Below are 16217 nucleotides of genomic sequence, written 5' to 3'. Positions count from 1 at the left end.
GACGAACCATATGACCCTTCACAGGAATCTCCTTTCTGGTCATGGCTCCAAAGTACCACTTGATGGCAGCATTTCTGAAAAGGATTTCAGAACACATTCTGGTTCTAGAAATTTTCTTATTCCAGGGAGATAGAATGTCCATGTTTTTAATGGCAAAACTACAACTCAGTGGTAGAGTTCCATTTCTTGGAATGTCAGGTGAGGAAACATTTCTCAACAATGACTCGCTATGCAATCAGGGACAAAGACCAAGAGAACCAACATGTTCTTGTTCTGCTCCATTGATGCCCTTAGCAATCCCAAGTTGACATTCTTGTCTCCTTCCCCATTCCTACACTCACTCAGAAGGCTACTAATCCCAAGGTCTCACTCAGAGTCAACCTTGTGAATTTATGGTTAAAGAATGTGTCTGGGGTGAGTCAGAGTTGAGAAGATAAAGTGATTTGTAAAGGGAGACAATTCTGCACCCCATGGAATAGACAGTATGTCATTCAAACTTTTGGGGAGGTCTGTGTTTCTTGCATTTTATGCTGAAACAAGCTACTGACACTTTTCCTGAGTATGATTTTTCAATTGTCAGAATTAACATTGTTCAACAATGTAAAACAGAGAGGTATGATCTGTTCTGTTTCCAGTTTCCATTTTTGATCAGGCAAATGGTTGACTGTTAGAATCAAAAGGCCCAATGCCCAACTTCCTTATAAATCTTATATGTGGAAAGGAAAACACTTAAAAACTGGAATTAAAATGCTTTTATAATGAAATGGAAAGAGTCATTTATGATCTTAAAATATAGCCACTATGAGAAGACACATGAAAACATAAAATACATTGTTTTCTCCTTGAATTGCATGAAAGTTCCCATATCATAGAACGATTTAAGTGTCCAAATATCATTTAAATTGGTGGCCAACTATATTTATTCACTTCTAGTTTATTTAGTTTCTAATTATAGTACATGTAGCTATTTCAACTTTTTCATTTCTGTAAGTAATTATATTTACCCCTCAAGGTATAAATTTGACTCCGATTATCTTGGTAACACCACCAATCTGTCATAAAAAATGTTGGGAATTAAAGCTAATTTCCATTATACTAGAAGCCTAGTGTAATGTCCATCATATGAAGTCTAGGGAAAATGAGCATTATTGACCAGAGGGAGGGAAGGAAAGGTAGAAGATCAGAGAGCAGTATTTCAATTTCAGAAATGAAATCAGAACTTTTCAGAAATACAAATAAGAAACATCTAAAACCATTTATTTAATTGCTCAATAACATAGGCAACAAAATTCAGCACCTGAAAAATATGGTTTTATTATTGGTAAATGTTGGTTTTTAACGTGAAATAAATGAAAATAAAAGTCTCACTTTAGATGAAAAGAAATGCTGCAAAGTGAGTGCTCAATAAATTGTCAATTACCTACTCCACCTATAACAATAAATTCTGAACATATATTTTTGCTTATGAATATAGTATATAGGAACTGTGATTGAATCCATAGTATATCTCATGTATTGAAATCTTATATTTGCCAATTCAAGAATGTAGCACTTCTTTTTTCCTTTTTTTGGCAGTTGTTTGATTTAGATATGAAGAGTTTCCCACAGGCTCCTTTATTAATGCAGGAGATGAAATGATTAGATTAGGAGAACCATAACCAAATTAGTTTAGCCTAGTTCGAATAGAAGAACTTGGTGGTAAACATATGCAGGTGGGTCATGGCTGGTGGTGGTTCGTGACTGGGGGTTTATCCTGGAAGGGTCACTCTTCTCTGTGGCCTCTTTGGCCTCTTTCCCTCCCTCCATGTTTGTTTTGTTTTGTGTGTTTTCTCTGATTATCATGAATGAGCAGCTTCCCTCCACTATGCCCTTCCTCCATAATGTTCTGCCTCAACTTGGGCCTAGAGCAATGCAGTCAGCCAACTGTGGACTAAATTTCTGAAAACATGAGGTCAAAATAAACTTTTCATGTTCTAAATTGTTCTTATCAGATATTTTGGTCATATCTATGAAAAACTGACTAACAGAAATTGGTATCCAGAGTGCAGTCATTGCTGTGTCATACCTGACCACATGCTTCAGAAGTCTTCGAAACTGATTTGTAGGAGGAGTGTGAAAAAGTTTGGAGATGCAGCCTGAAGAAAACTTAGAGTCTTCTAAGCAGGGCTTAATAGGCAATTCTGGTGGGAGCTCAAAAGACCAAGAATGCCTATAGGAATGAGATAAATACTATTTTTGAGAGGTTTTATAGGGAAAAGAGGACTCCATTGGGAACTGGACTAGAGGCCATTTGTGTTAAATTCTGGCAAAGAACTTGTTAACATTTTCTTGTGTGCAGAGACTTTGGTGTGAATCTGAATTTTAAAAGGATGGACTAATTGATCTAGTGGAGGAAATTTCAATACAGCATAGGATTCAGGCAGAAGCATAAATATTGCTATCAGGTTTTGGCTAGGTTTACTGTGAAGCAGAAGTTAGCAGAGCAAAACAATTTTTAAACTTCCATTTTGATCACAGAAGTGCTTGTAAAACTGGGGCCAAGAAAGGTATGATTGTTGAAGAGACTATACCTGCTAAAGAGATGGTAAATACTTTGCACAGAGAAGTTAGGAAAGATACCTGAGGGCATCTCAGGAATCAGCAAGAATATACCCATTACAGGCTCACTGGTTTAAAATTGAAAATTCATTTAAGAGAACACTGAGGCACTCTGCACTCTCAGAGGACCTAGCAAGTTTTTCTACCCTGCTCAGAAGCCATTGCACCCATGGTTGAAGGAGGCCTGGCTATTGTTTGAGATGACAGCAGATCTTGGTGTCAATCATGTGGTGTTGGTTCTGCAGGAATGCAAGATGCTAGAGTTAGGGGGTCATGAAGCTTTCCATAGAGATTTCAAAGAGTGATCTAGAAGATCAAGCAAAGTGTAGTAGGGTTGGAATCTCTGCAGGATTTTTATGAGTGGGCAAAATGTGAAGCTATGAGGGTAAAACTGAAGCTAGAATGGAGACCCTAGAAGTTGAGAGAGGCCCATTACAAGAACTGTCTGCTGAAAAAAAAATGCTGACTGCTGAGACCTGGGCCAAGAGAGAGGTCATGAGTGCTCAAAAAGGAAGGCCAAAAAGGTTGGACTTCCCAAATCCTTTAGAGAGAACATCTCATCATAATGTGCCCCACATGCTAGACAAAGAGATATAGGTCTTGTTTGCCCAGCTGGCTTTCAGTGTTGCTTTGGTTCCATTCCTTCTTCAATGCCCTGATTCCTCCCTTGTATAATGGGAATGTTTACTTTGTGTCATTATATCTTGTATGTATTTAACTTGCTCTTAATCTTTACAGGGGCTCATGGCTAAGAATTTGCTTTGAGTCTCTAATGAGACTTTGGACTTGGACTTTGGGCATTGCTGAGCTGTTAAGACTATGGAGACTCTTGGAGATTGACTAAATGCATTTTGCATTGAAAGTTGTACATGAGCTTTGGGAGGCCAAAGATAGAATGTTATGGTTTAGATTGAGGTGTGTTAATGCAGGAGGGGAAATGATTAGATTTTGAGAGCCATAATCTAATCAGTTCATCCTAGTTTGAATGAAATAATTTGATGATAATCATAGGCAAGGCAAGGGGAGCATGGCTAGAACAGGTGGGTCATTAGGGGGGCATTCCCATTGAGTTCACCTTCCCTATTACCTATTACCCTCTGTATGCTTTCTGGCTGCCATGAGTGGAGCATTTTTCCTCTACCACACCCTTCTGCCTTGATGTTCTGCCTCACCTTGGGACCAGAGCAATGGAGTTGAATAACCATGGATGAAATCTCTGAAACTGTGAGTTCATAATAATCTTTTCCTCCTATAAGTTGTTTCTGTCAAGTATTTTGGTCACAGTAATGAAAAACTTACTAACACAGTCATTCTGAGGATGAAATAAGGACCTCGTGCATGCTCAAACTCTACCACTAAGATACACTTCTAGCTCCTAGTATTTTTTTAATCAAAATATTACTACTAACTCTGAAGGCATTCTAATACACTTTAAATTGTAGTTTTTTAAAAGTGGGCTTAAGTTACTAATATTTTTAATTACTAATATTTTCCTTAAGTGACTCCATTCTTATCCTCATAGAGACCACTTGTTAATGAAAACAACTAAGAAATTTGGAAATTGTGTAGCCAGTGAAGTTAAGGAGGTATGTGGGAAAATGGGAGGGCTAGATAGAGAAAGCACGTGGTAGAGGTCCTGTGTCTAGGAGTTGAAAAGCATTATGGGATTGGACTCAAAGAGGAAGTCTTTCTTCTAATCCAATATCCATCACAGCCAGATAGAATTCTACACTCACCACAATCTGTGAAACAGGAGCTGATAATCAAAGAAGGCCCAAAGAGGGAGGTAGAAAGCTGTAGCAAAAAGCAAACAGAAAATCTAGCAGCTGTGGGACCTTGTTTTCATAGAAAGAACACTTCGTGGCAATAAGCAATGATAGGTATTTTGAAGAATGTATTTGAGGAGAGAGAAATATTCTTAGAAATAAATACATGAGATTTCTCACTGAAAATCTGATGTTAGGGTAACTTTCAGCAGAGAATCCATTATAAAACTGATATGAGGGGTGGGGGTTGTAGCTCCGTGGTAGAGTGCTTGCCTAGCACATGTGAGGCACTGGGTTCGAGCCTCAGTGCCACATAAAAGAAAATAAATAAATAAAGATATTGTGTCCATCTACAACTAAAAAAATTTACAAGACTGATAGGAAAAGGTTATGGGTTTGATATAGAACAGAAAAAATCAGAAGAAAGAAGACAAAAACTAGCCAATAAAAGAAGCAGATATATGAGATATTTTTCTCACTACACTTGACCAAAGTTTTTTTTGTTTCTTTTGCCAATTCCTGTTAAGAAATAAATTACATTAATGTCCCAATCTTATAGCATAGTATTTCTGTTTTAAAATATATAATTTAAAATAATTTATAATTAAAATTTTATTCTTCTTTAATATTTGAATTTCCTTTTATCTTTGAAAGTTCCATATTGTGCCTATCCCACAATAGTTTATATGCCAACATATATTTATTCTGTGAATAAATATATTTAACTGTCATAAAATATATATAATTCCTATGTAAGTTGACTCATTTCTGATGATTATTTTTCATTGCTTTCATAGAACCCCAAAGTAAATATCTCTAGATCCCATTAGATGTATATCTTGGGCTGAATGAATTGCACTGAAGAACTTCAGGCAAGAGTCCTGTACCTAAATAGAACTGATCAGGTGAATGCTATTTCTTATATAGCATGAATTCCTCTGGAGTGTGGCATCCTTCTCTCTTGATCTTATTTTTCACCAAATCCTTTCCTTGTACTCCCTAAAATGAGCATGCAGTGCCATTTGGGATTGCCCAATGTGCTATCCTACTTCAGGTCTCCATACCTTTGTTCATACCATGTTGTCCTCACACCTAGAATATGCCCCCAACTACTTCTGACATGTTTGCGTATCTTTCCAGACTGAATTCACATCAAGCATCAAAATACCTCCTATAAATCCTTTTCTGACCTAAATAAAAATAACACTCCATCTTTTGCCTCTTGTATATCCTGCATTTGCTCTAGCACAGCACCTAGGATACTTTTTTTTTTTTGTCTTATATGTTTATCTCATTGCACCAAAAAGTAAACTACCTACAGGCATGAGACTTATTCTTGTTTGTAAATTTAGTGACCCGTGAGGCACTCAATGTTTGGGGAAACAAGTGAATGAAGGAGCATTATTTAAATAATGCTTAGTTTTGTGGGTGCTACATGTAATATTTGCATTTAGTATCAACTCCAAGGAGCTGGAGCTACTGCTGGGTTCTTAAAATTATGTATATAAACTTTTTTAAAATGCTGCTGCAGAATTTGAAGAGCCTGCATTTTCTCCCTCTCAGCACTCCCCTTTTCTATGGGGTACTGATAAACACTTTCACTCCTCTGAACCTTGGGTTCCTTGATAGAGTTAACCTAGATTATTCTTAAGGCTAGTTTTAGCTCTAAAATTCTGTAATTTTATGGTTTTTATTTTATGTTCCTGAGGAATAAAATAATGACATTATGACAGTAAGAGCAAATAGGTTGTAGAAATATAGATGGCATCCAGAGTGCAAAAAGAGTTCAAGTTAATAAGAAGGGAAGGTTTGACACAAAGTATCTCTAATGACCATAGACTGGGGAAAGTTCAATAGTTAAGATGAATTTATGTGAAATATCAGATGTATTTTGCTATCATTTAATCATAGATAAAATTAATAAGCATTATAATAATATGAGTATAAGTAAAGCCCTCTTTTTTTAAAGCAAGGAAATTCCTCCCAATTTATGACTTTAGTAAATCAATCCTTCATGTATGGTGAATATTTATCACTACCTCCCACAATATAAATTTTCTGGAGGCATTTTTCTCAAAATAAGTCAGATTCTGTTGCACTAAGAGTGAGAGACTGAGGAGAAACTGAAGAGGTTGGCGGTCTCTTTCCTGGAAAACAACTCCTGTGGTTTTAGAGGGCAGTTTCATTGCCAAACAGACCAGGCATATCAGGTCTGCCCATAATCTGGAGATGATTTTAGATTTTTTTTTCCCACATTCACATTCCCTTCATTTCCAAGCATTTCTGAATGCCGCTAGTATAAACAACCTTGTAATTTCACTTTATATCCAATGAAATTGAGAGTTATCCAGAACCCACGTTTATGACCAATTTCTGCCATCTTATCATGCATTTCATGATTAACACAATTTTCATTGCTTTTTTTCTATAATAAATACTTCCCTACAATAATTATGCACTCAGAATATACATTTTCTGTGGTAACAAAGAGCAAGCCCCAGATTTCTCTTTGCTTATTAACTGGGATATATTTAAAATAAGAAAAATAACAATAATAGCACTTGTATATTTATGGAACAACCATAATGATTTTAAAATAGACATTATGACTAATATTCCTAACAAAATATAAGTTTGAGATTATAAATTCAAGTTTTTCAGATAATCATAATTAGAAGCCATTTACTGTGCCAGTCATGTTTATTTACCTTATTTTATTCACTCCTTATAAAAACACAAGGGTGTGTTTGCAGGGTCAGTGGGCCCAGAGGAGGAAATGGTTAGTTCTACCCTACTCATGGGGTTAGGAAAATCTTCTAAAAGGATGTGAGATATAATTTCAGTTGAGGATTGTCATAATACCCAAGTCAAAAACCTTTTGGGAATATTGGACATAATGCATATTTTTAAATTTTGTGAATTATAGGTATTTCATAAAAATATAATTATTGCTATTACTATCAACCAAGGTTGGTAAAAGTCTAACTTTTAAGCTATAAGTCAAAATTATAAGCATCTAACTTTGACCAAACTTGGTTGAAACAAACAAAAAACCCCAAGCAAACATGCAACAAAAGCTTTCAATTACAATGGTATCAATGAGAGAAATATTGTAAAAAGTGAATAATCTTTCATCTAGCAAGTTCAAATCTAATAAAAATGTAAAGCTTTATTTTTCCATATATGCCACACACTCATCTAATGTCATTTAAGTTCAGGAGATGTTGTGAGAGAATATCAATACATCTCTATTAATCTCAAATTGTTGCGCATCACCAATTTGAAGAACTATTCTATTAATTGTGGAATAATGTCATTAGCTTCATACTGAATGCATGACATACAATGACCTTAAACGATAGTTGTCTTGATTCTTTAAACTTTAAGTGAATTACTTATATCTTAACAGGTACCATGTATTTAGAGAAAGGCATAGCCTTTCATCTTACTACATTTGAATTCCCTATATTATCTACCACAATAATTGTGGTAGTTTTTACCAGTTATGTATAAAAGATTCATTGTCTTCAGACTTGTTGCTAGGGAGCAGCTTCCAAGGTGAGACTAGATCTCCCAGACTCCCTTGTATTTAGATGTGGTCCTGTAAATAGGAAATGTAAACTAAAGTGATGTATTCCAGTTCAAGGCTGAAGTGCCTCCATGATTCTTTTCCTCACTGTGTGGCCAGATGAGAGAACTCAACCATTTTTAAAGGGCAGCGCCCCAAGGACATCAGAGTTTGAGTTGTCTGCTAATCAGAAACCCTAGTATTAGATATTATATGAATAATAAATGTTTCTATTGCATTAAAATATTAAATACCTGATATCTCTTACAATAGCAGATATTAGATTACTTCATACAATACTATACACAGAGTTTTAGCTTTAGCATCTGCTCCAGATCACTAGACTCTCAAAACTATTTAAGTTATGGTACCTTAATTTTATACATATATACTGACAATTAATTTTTACTTCCCCATTTCTAAAACCCAAAATAAGTCCATGTAAGGTTACTAATGTTTATTTGGAGTTGATTATTTAATGCAATAAAGACATGACATATTTAACTCCAAATGAGGAAGGTATGTAGAATCAGTAGATATGATTAGTAATCCAGATAGGAGTTTTCACTTGATTCTGGTTTTGATGTTCCCTCTTTTATCAGGGATGAATCAGTTTGGTGTAGGTTATAGTTGATAGTTTTCAGTGTTGGCAAACAGAACTTGACTTTTATATTGCCTGTATCAAAAACTCAATTAAATATTTATTAATTTAGGTTGCCTCTGAGAAGAAAGAGGCTATAGCTATGACCCACTAAATATTAAATTGATCTTGAAATTGATGCAAATTGTTCACACAAAATAATTTATTTTTATTTCTTAATTAAGCTACCTATATTTTGATATTGTTTTCTTTTTGGCCTGCTTACCAAGTAGCAGATAGAGATAGGTAGGGATAAAGTTAAAATCAGTCTCTCTAGTTTTATTTCAGAACTTGAATGTCATGTCCTCTGCAGGTTTTAGATGACGTCTACTCACTAGTATATTTACAGATTAATTTTAGTCTCACTTGGGTGGTAAATTCTGGGAAACTTGAAGAATTTAAAAACAGTTACTATCCTAATGTGTGGATAGCCATAATTAGAGGAAACCGTAGGTCACGATAGAGACTGTTTATTGTTGGGAACTAAAGTTTTGACTTTTTCCTGTATATTTCATTGATATTCCCTAACTCTTAGTGGTCTTTTGGTCTGTGGATCGGGGGTGAGCCAGAGTTCTTGGTGAAGCAGCAAAGAAGTTTTGTGTGGCTTATCAGCAGAGCTGGTACCTACGCCCACTTGTCTGGGTTAGGGAGGAAGTGCAGGCTGGGGTCAGAAAGTGGCCTTTTTCTGCTTTCAGACATTTCAAAGCATCTCAGACTGGGGTTTCAGCTTTAATTTTGTTTATGTGGAATTGGTTCAGACACAAGTAAAATTATGGTGTTTTAAACGTGCCCAAGATTTCAAACATATGGCTTGTTTCATCAAGCTTAGTCTGTTAAGAATCCAGTTTATAGCTTACAGATAATGATATTCTGAATGTAGAAGGAAAATAATGACATATTTTTATTTAAGTCTTGTAATCCTTGATTTTTTAGTGTGAAAATACATGAAAACATCTTGATTCTTGTTTTTAATAATAATAATAAAATCATACATATATAAATCTATTTTCCTGGAGCATACTTAACTTTCATAGTATTCTTATAAATTTGAACAACTGATTTATTTCTTGAGGTTTTAGCTTCCATTCCATGCTGAATATTAACTTGGTGGGCAGGAGAACTAGGATCAGAAAATAAAATCAACGGAATTTTTATTCTATTTGTCCAGTAATGAGTGAACATATGCTTACCTGTTTAGAGATCTTTCAGTCAAAGGATTTGAGTCTCTTCATAAAAGTTCATGAAACATAAAAGTACACAATAAGTAGCTGAGAAATTTGAGGGAAAAAACAAAAAAATCAATAAAATGTATATGTTGTAATAAATATTTCACAAACATATAAAACACCTACTTCTGTATATTGGCTTCTAAATATTAATTTTAGTTGCTTTGGGACAATAATTTTTTGGTATAAAATTATTAAAAACACCATTGTTATAATTTGTTGTTATAATTTAAAGGTATAAATTTTTGTATCTATTCGGGTATTGAAAAGTCATCTTTGAAAAAAAGAAGAGGAGACCTCTATTAAAAACAGCACTTTCTAATTTCTTACAATGATTCTTCAACTAGAATCTCTCAGCTGGAAGAGGGACAACAACCAAGTAGAGCATTGAGGAAAAAAATGGGTAGCTCTTGACTTCACGCTCCATTTTAATTCTAAGACAACAAGTTCTGGAGAGTCAAAAAATCACAAAAAATGGAGATTAGAGCAGAAACTTTGGTTCAAATAAAAAAGGAAGTCCTCAGTGGTAGTTAATTCAGTTTACTCAGAAAGCAATACTAGAATTATCATTATAACCTAGAGGGTCTGATCTTAGCATCTGGGTTTTTTTTCCTAATATCTTTAATCTTTTAATCAAGTGCCAAACTGAAAGGTTTCAGATTAATGCATCTTATATCTTTACCTTTCTGGATCAGGAGCCAGGCAATCCTTAAGCAAGATTCATCCATAGCCTATTTTCAAAAATAAAGTATGTATTGGCCAGGTATTTTTGTTGTTGCTGTTGTTGTTACCACAACAAAATACCTGAGATAGCCTACATCTTTTAATTAAACATTTTACTTAGCTTATAGTTTTAGAGGTTCAAGATCACGGTACCTGATCAGCACAGTTATGGTGAGGGCTCTTTTGGCTGTTATACATCATGGTGGACAACAATGGAAGAAATATGTGTGAGAGCAAGAAATTATACTTAATGACCTAAAGACCTCCCAATAGGTCCTACCTCTTAAAGGTCCACCACATCAACACTGGCACACTGGAGACCAAGTTTCTAATGCATGGGCTCCTTGGAACAAAGTCTAAACCACAGCAAACATTTATGAGAACATGGCTCCATCTTCCATTCACACAGTGTCTTTGGCTGTTTAGTACAATAGCAGTGGAATTGAGTAGCTGCAACAGGTACCATACAGCAGGCAAAGAGCAAACATTTATTATCTGGCTCTTTATAAAAAAATTTGCTTACTTTTGTTTCATGATATGTTAAATGAAACATATTTCATGTGAAATATATTTCATATTTCAGTCTGTTATTAAACTCATGTATATGAGTCAGTCCTTCACTTTAGTTCTGCCTGATTCCATCATTTCTAGTTATTTCAATTAATTCTTGAAGTATGATTGATAGTATTCTATGTGCTGTGTCAGATGCATGGGACTAATTTCAACCATGCAATACAAAGCTTTCTGTTTGGTTTTCATTCATTCACATCACAGTCTGCTTAGGATACTGAATTAAAGAAATTAAGGAATGGGTATTTAACGGTCCTTCAATCTCTTTCTGATTATCAGGAATAGCACATTATACAAAATCTTGTTAACACACTTGATTATTATACCAGGTGTAAATAACCCTACTTATATATGACATGCAATTCATCTGCAATTCATCTGTCCCTTTTCCTTCCTTTTCCTTAGAGTCCCTTATGAGATAGTGCTTTTGTCTCTGTTTTTCTCCCTTTCACTAATTCAAATATTTCCCTATCACTTGTAAATCTGGAAATGTTTTCGTAAATAAAGACATCAATATCTTTCTGATATATTATTCTTTTAAAATTTAAGGGGTTTCAGATTGACTTCGTGAATTAATGTTTGTAACAGGGTTGCTGCTTAGAAAGGGACCTGATTATTTTGAGAACAGAAAGGGATAGAGACTCAATTTTTAGAAAAATAAATTTTATAGCATTTAACTTTTGTATCTTGTATGCATAGCTATCTATTACCAAGTGTCTACCACAAGATTACCAGCTTATAAAATACATATATATTATCTGTTTCTGTGGGTCATATTCTGTATCAGAATCTCTCACAAGAGGGAGTTAAATTTTCACCCGGGGCTTGAGTTTCATCTAGTCTTGACTGTGGAAGGATTTCTTCCAAGTATACATGGTTGGCAGCAGGGTTTGGTTCCTTGAGGACTATTGAACTGATGGCTTCAGTTCGTAGCTGTCTATTGGATGGAACCCTTCCTTCTCTGACAGGACAGTTTGCTTCATCAAAGTGTATCAGTCATAAGGGGGAGTCTGACTGCAAAAATAGAACTCAAAATGTTATGTAAACAAATCAGATGGAAGTATCACTCCATCACCTTTACTATCATCTGTTCCTTTTAACAAGTTGTTAAAAAAGCCCACACTCAAAAAAAAAAAAAAATCTCATACTCAAAGGGAGGGAAGTACACAAAGGCATAAACATCAAGTCTTGGAGACCAAGACCATAGGGGCTATTTAAGAGTCAGCACACCATGAAATGTATGCATTACCTATTTAGTAAAATTAAATAAGTAAAAATGCCTTTAAAGATCTAGACTTTTAAATGAAAATACAAGTCTCAGTGCAATATGTGAAATGTGGGATCTGCCCTCAACAGGGGATTATGTGCCCAAATAAAAGATTGTGTTGGAGGGAGTTTGCTCCTTGTTTGCTCTTCTACCTTCCATCACGTGAGCATCCTTCCCCTCCTGGGGATGCAGCAATAAGTAGCCGTCCTAGAAACAAGACAGCTGCCATCAGATGCTGAACCTGCTGGTGTCTTGTTTGGGGGCTTCCTATCCTTCATACTGTAAGAAAATAAAATTTGTGTTCTTTATAAATTACTCAGTTTCCAGAGTTTTGATATAGCAGTACAAATGGATAAGACAGTAGGGCTTCATTTGGCAAATAAAAATATAAGATGTCCAGTTGGAGTTAGAAAATAAAAACAGAAGAGATCTGAATAAATAGGAATTTAAGTTATATGATGAACAATGTATGTCTTCAACATACATATTGTCCTATGCAAACAATATTTGGGATATACTTATACTATAAAATGGTTATTTATCTGAAACCCACATGTAACTAGGTGCTCTTATTCTACCTGGAAAGCTCTATTCTGTGGATATTGAAAAGAGCAGTGCAGGTGTTTTGAGCAGGAGGATTATGTAATAACAACTAAGTATTATCAGCCCCTCATTAGTTTATATGTTGATCCAAGATCCTCATTCTTACCTTTCCAATTCAAGGACTAAACAATTCAAAATATTTATGAATGCCTGTTTGGTGTGAGGTACTGTGCCAGGTGGTTAAGATGCAAAATCAAAAGTCCCCTGCCTCATATTCAAGAAGGAGAAAATATTTTTTGTTGGATCTTGTTTTAGGATTTTTTTTGGGGGGGGTGGTTAAATGTAGGAAAGGACCAAAGCTGATACAAACAGATAAGATTGGGAATGCTTCTTAGCTTCCAAATTTTGTGGGGTTTTTTATTTGTTTGTTTGGGGTGTTAGGGATTGAACCCATGACCTTTTTCATGTGAAGAAAGCACTCTACCAACCAAGTGATATTCCCAGCCCTGTAGTTTTTTTTTTTTTTTGGGGGGGGGAGGAGGAGTCTGTTTAAACACATATTCATGCTTAAAAATAACAAGATATAATGAATGCTTAAGAGAAAATTTTTTTATAATTGAAAATTTTAAAAATACTGGATTTAAAACATTAAGTTTTTGAGTCCTCATCATCTTTTCTATTTTTCTGAAATAGTCACTGAAATATCTCTGTGGAAGTATAAAGAAATAACATGATTTGGTAGAATGTGATTAAGTAGTATAAATTTGCCAAATTTGTTTTTTATGACTATATTCCAGGAAAGCGGAAAACTAAAACTCAATAAGGAAATAGGCCACAGCTAAATTTCAATAAGAGTTACAGAGCATGAATCTTTGTGTCAAGGTCCTTCGCACATTTCTTTAGTAGATTTTCTTTAGCAGTTTAAAACACATTATTCCTGGAAACTTACACCCATGATGTGCCATCATAAGATAAGCGACCAGTCATTGTATTAGTTTTTAAATTCCTGATGTTCACACGGAGTCATAGCTCTGTGACAGGGAAAGAACGACTATGAGGCCACAGAAAGTGGAAGAGAGAGTGAGAATGTACCAATCAGCGCTGGATCGTTCTCAAACCAGCCAATCCAGCCCTTGCATCCTCCCCACTTGATTCTGAATCAGAAGCAATGACCTTTCAGGCTATATATTTCCTTAACTTCCAGGCCATCTTGCTTTTGATTGATTTCAATCAATGAATTGGTATTGACAGGAAATAGTTGGGCAGAAAAAAGCATGATATTGCTCCTTCCCTTTCTGTGCATCTGTCACATCTATCAGCATCTCTCACCAGGTCTGTATCTTTTTCAAGGCTCCAGCTTTCACTCAGTGACCTCAGGATTGAGCTCTGTTATATTCTCTTTCCCTCCCCTGGCTTAGGGATGTCAGGGGCTCCATGATGTTCTTGCTCATTAATCCTGTTTGGTATCTCAGATCTTTCAACTTCCATGATGTCAGTACCTTGTTAGATTCTTTTGTCCTGTGTACTGGTTTTTTGTTTTGCTTTGTTTTGTTTTGTTTTGTTTTGTTGTTGTAAGGGAGATTTAACTCAGGAGCACTTTAGCACTGAGCACATGCTTAGCCCTTTTTCTTATATTATTTTGAGACAGGATCTATCAAGTTGCTGAGCTTCTTGGTAGGTTACAGAGGCTGGTCTCAAACTTGGTGATCCTCCTGCTTCTGCCTCCCAAGTCTCTGCAATTATAGGCATGTGCACCACACCCGTTTGTTGTATGTACTTAAAATGATTCCTAATTTCCTAGTTTGACTTTGATTGATACAAGGAGAATACTAATTTTTAGGAAAATATCAAGAAATCAAAGATCTGTATTCCTCTATTTGATATGCTTTTCAGGGAATTTAAAATCAACACATTGATAATTGTTTCTTTAGTAGTAGTGCTTTCTTTATATCTAGGAATAGAGACTGTTCAGTATTTTCCAGATTCCTGGGAATGTTTGGCTGGTGGAGTATGATGCTGAAATGCCAAGTTTTTCTTCATTTTCGCAGTGAACACAGATAACTTGCTTTTTTAAGAAGAAATATTGCTACCACTTCTAGATCAATAATTCTTAAAATGAATGTGTAAGTGAAGATAAAATAAAGAAAGATATAAGGAAATGGAGGAATATGAGTTAAATGATAGGGAAAGAACACAAAAATATAATGTAGATTTGGGTAATAAAAATGTATTTTTTGACAGGAACAGTATCCTTGAGCAAAGAGGATAAAAAAATCTCTCAAATGTATTGCTTATAACCCAGAAGTTCATTAATATAATTCATAAATTTGCACAAAATCATAAGCCATTCATAAATATATGAAATGTTGATTTGATGTATGTTGAAAATGTTACTAATCACAACTCCTTAGTGAATAAACTCTTGCTTGCCAACAAAAGAGAGGAAATATTTTCTAGTGAAAAATATGAGCTTGACAAGCAACAATAACACAAACCTGACAGAGGGGAGGAGGCAGTCGTGTGGTCTTGGGTTGGGTAGGTGTAGACAGCAACACCTAAGTAAGGGTATTTGTTATCACTCTGTTAACGGTCTTGTTGGAGGATCTGTTAGGCAAGGTCAAACCTTAAATTCAAATTTACATAAGTCACTGCTTTCTGGCATCAAAGGTAAAGAAGACAAGTCCTTTCTTAAATGTCCCTAAACATTACTGCTACACAGTGTAGCAGGCCTTCCAACCCTTAGGTTCTGTATTCATGGATTCAACCAATTGTGTACTGAATATGTTTGGAAAAAAAATTGTCTGTACATATTCAGGATTTGTATTGTGTTAGGTATGTTAAATAATCCAGTGATAATTTAAAGTATATGGAAGGATATGCTAGGTTATACACAAATGCTCTGTTATTTTATATAAGAGATTGAACATCCGTGCCAGCTACGGTGGCACATGTTTGTAATCCCAGCAGCTCTGGAGGCTGGTGGGGGAGGATCATAAGTTCAAAGGCAGCCTCAGCAACTTAGTGAGGAGTTAAGAAACTCAGTGAGACCCTTTCTCTAAATAAAATACAAAAAAAGGGATGGGGATGTGGCTCAGTGACAGAGGGCCTCTGAGTTCAATTCCCTGTACTAGAACAAACATCCCCAACAACAAAAAAACACTTTGAGCATCCATATATTTCGTTATCATATGGGGTCCTGAGGCCAATACCTATGCATACCAAGCGATGGCTATTTAACATTGCTATCAGGGGAAAAGCTTTCAGATTAGGCTGCCTCAGTCCAAATGCTGCATTTTTTTTTCTCATCAGAGGTGCC

The sequence above is a fragment of the Spermophilus citellus genome (assembly GCF_964194105.1).
Source record: "Spermophilus citellus genome assembly, chromosome: 8".
NCBI lineage: Eukaryota > Metazoa > Chordata > Mammalia > Rodentia > Sciuridae > Spermophilus > Spermophilus citellus.
This window is presented reverse-complemented; position numbering follows the sequence as displayed.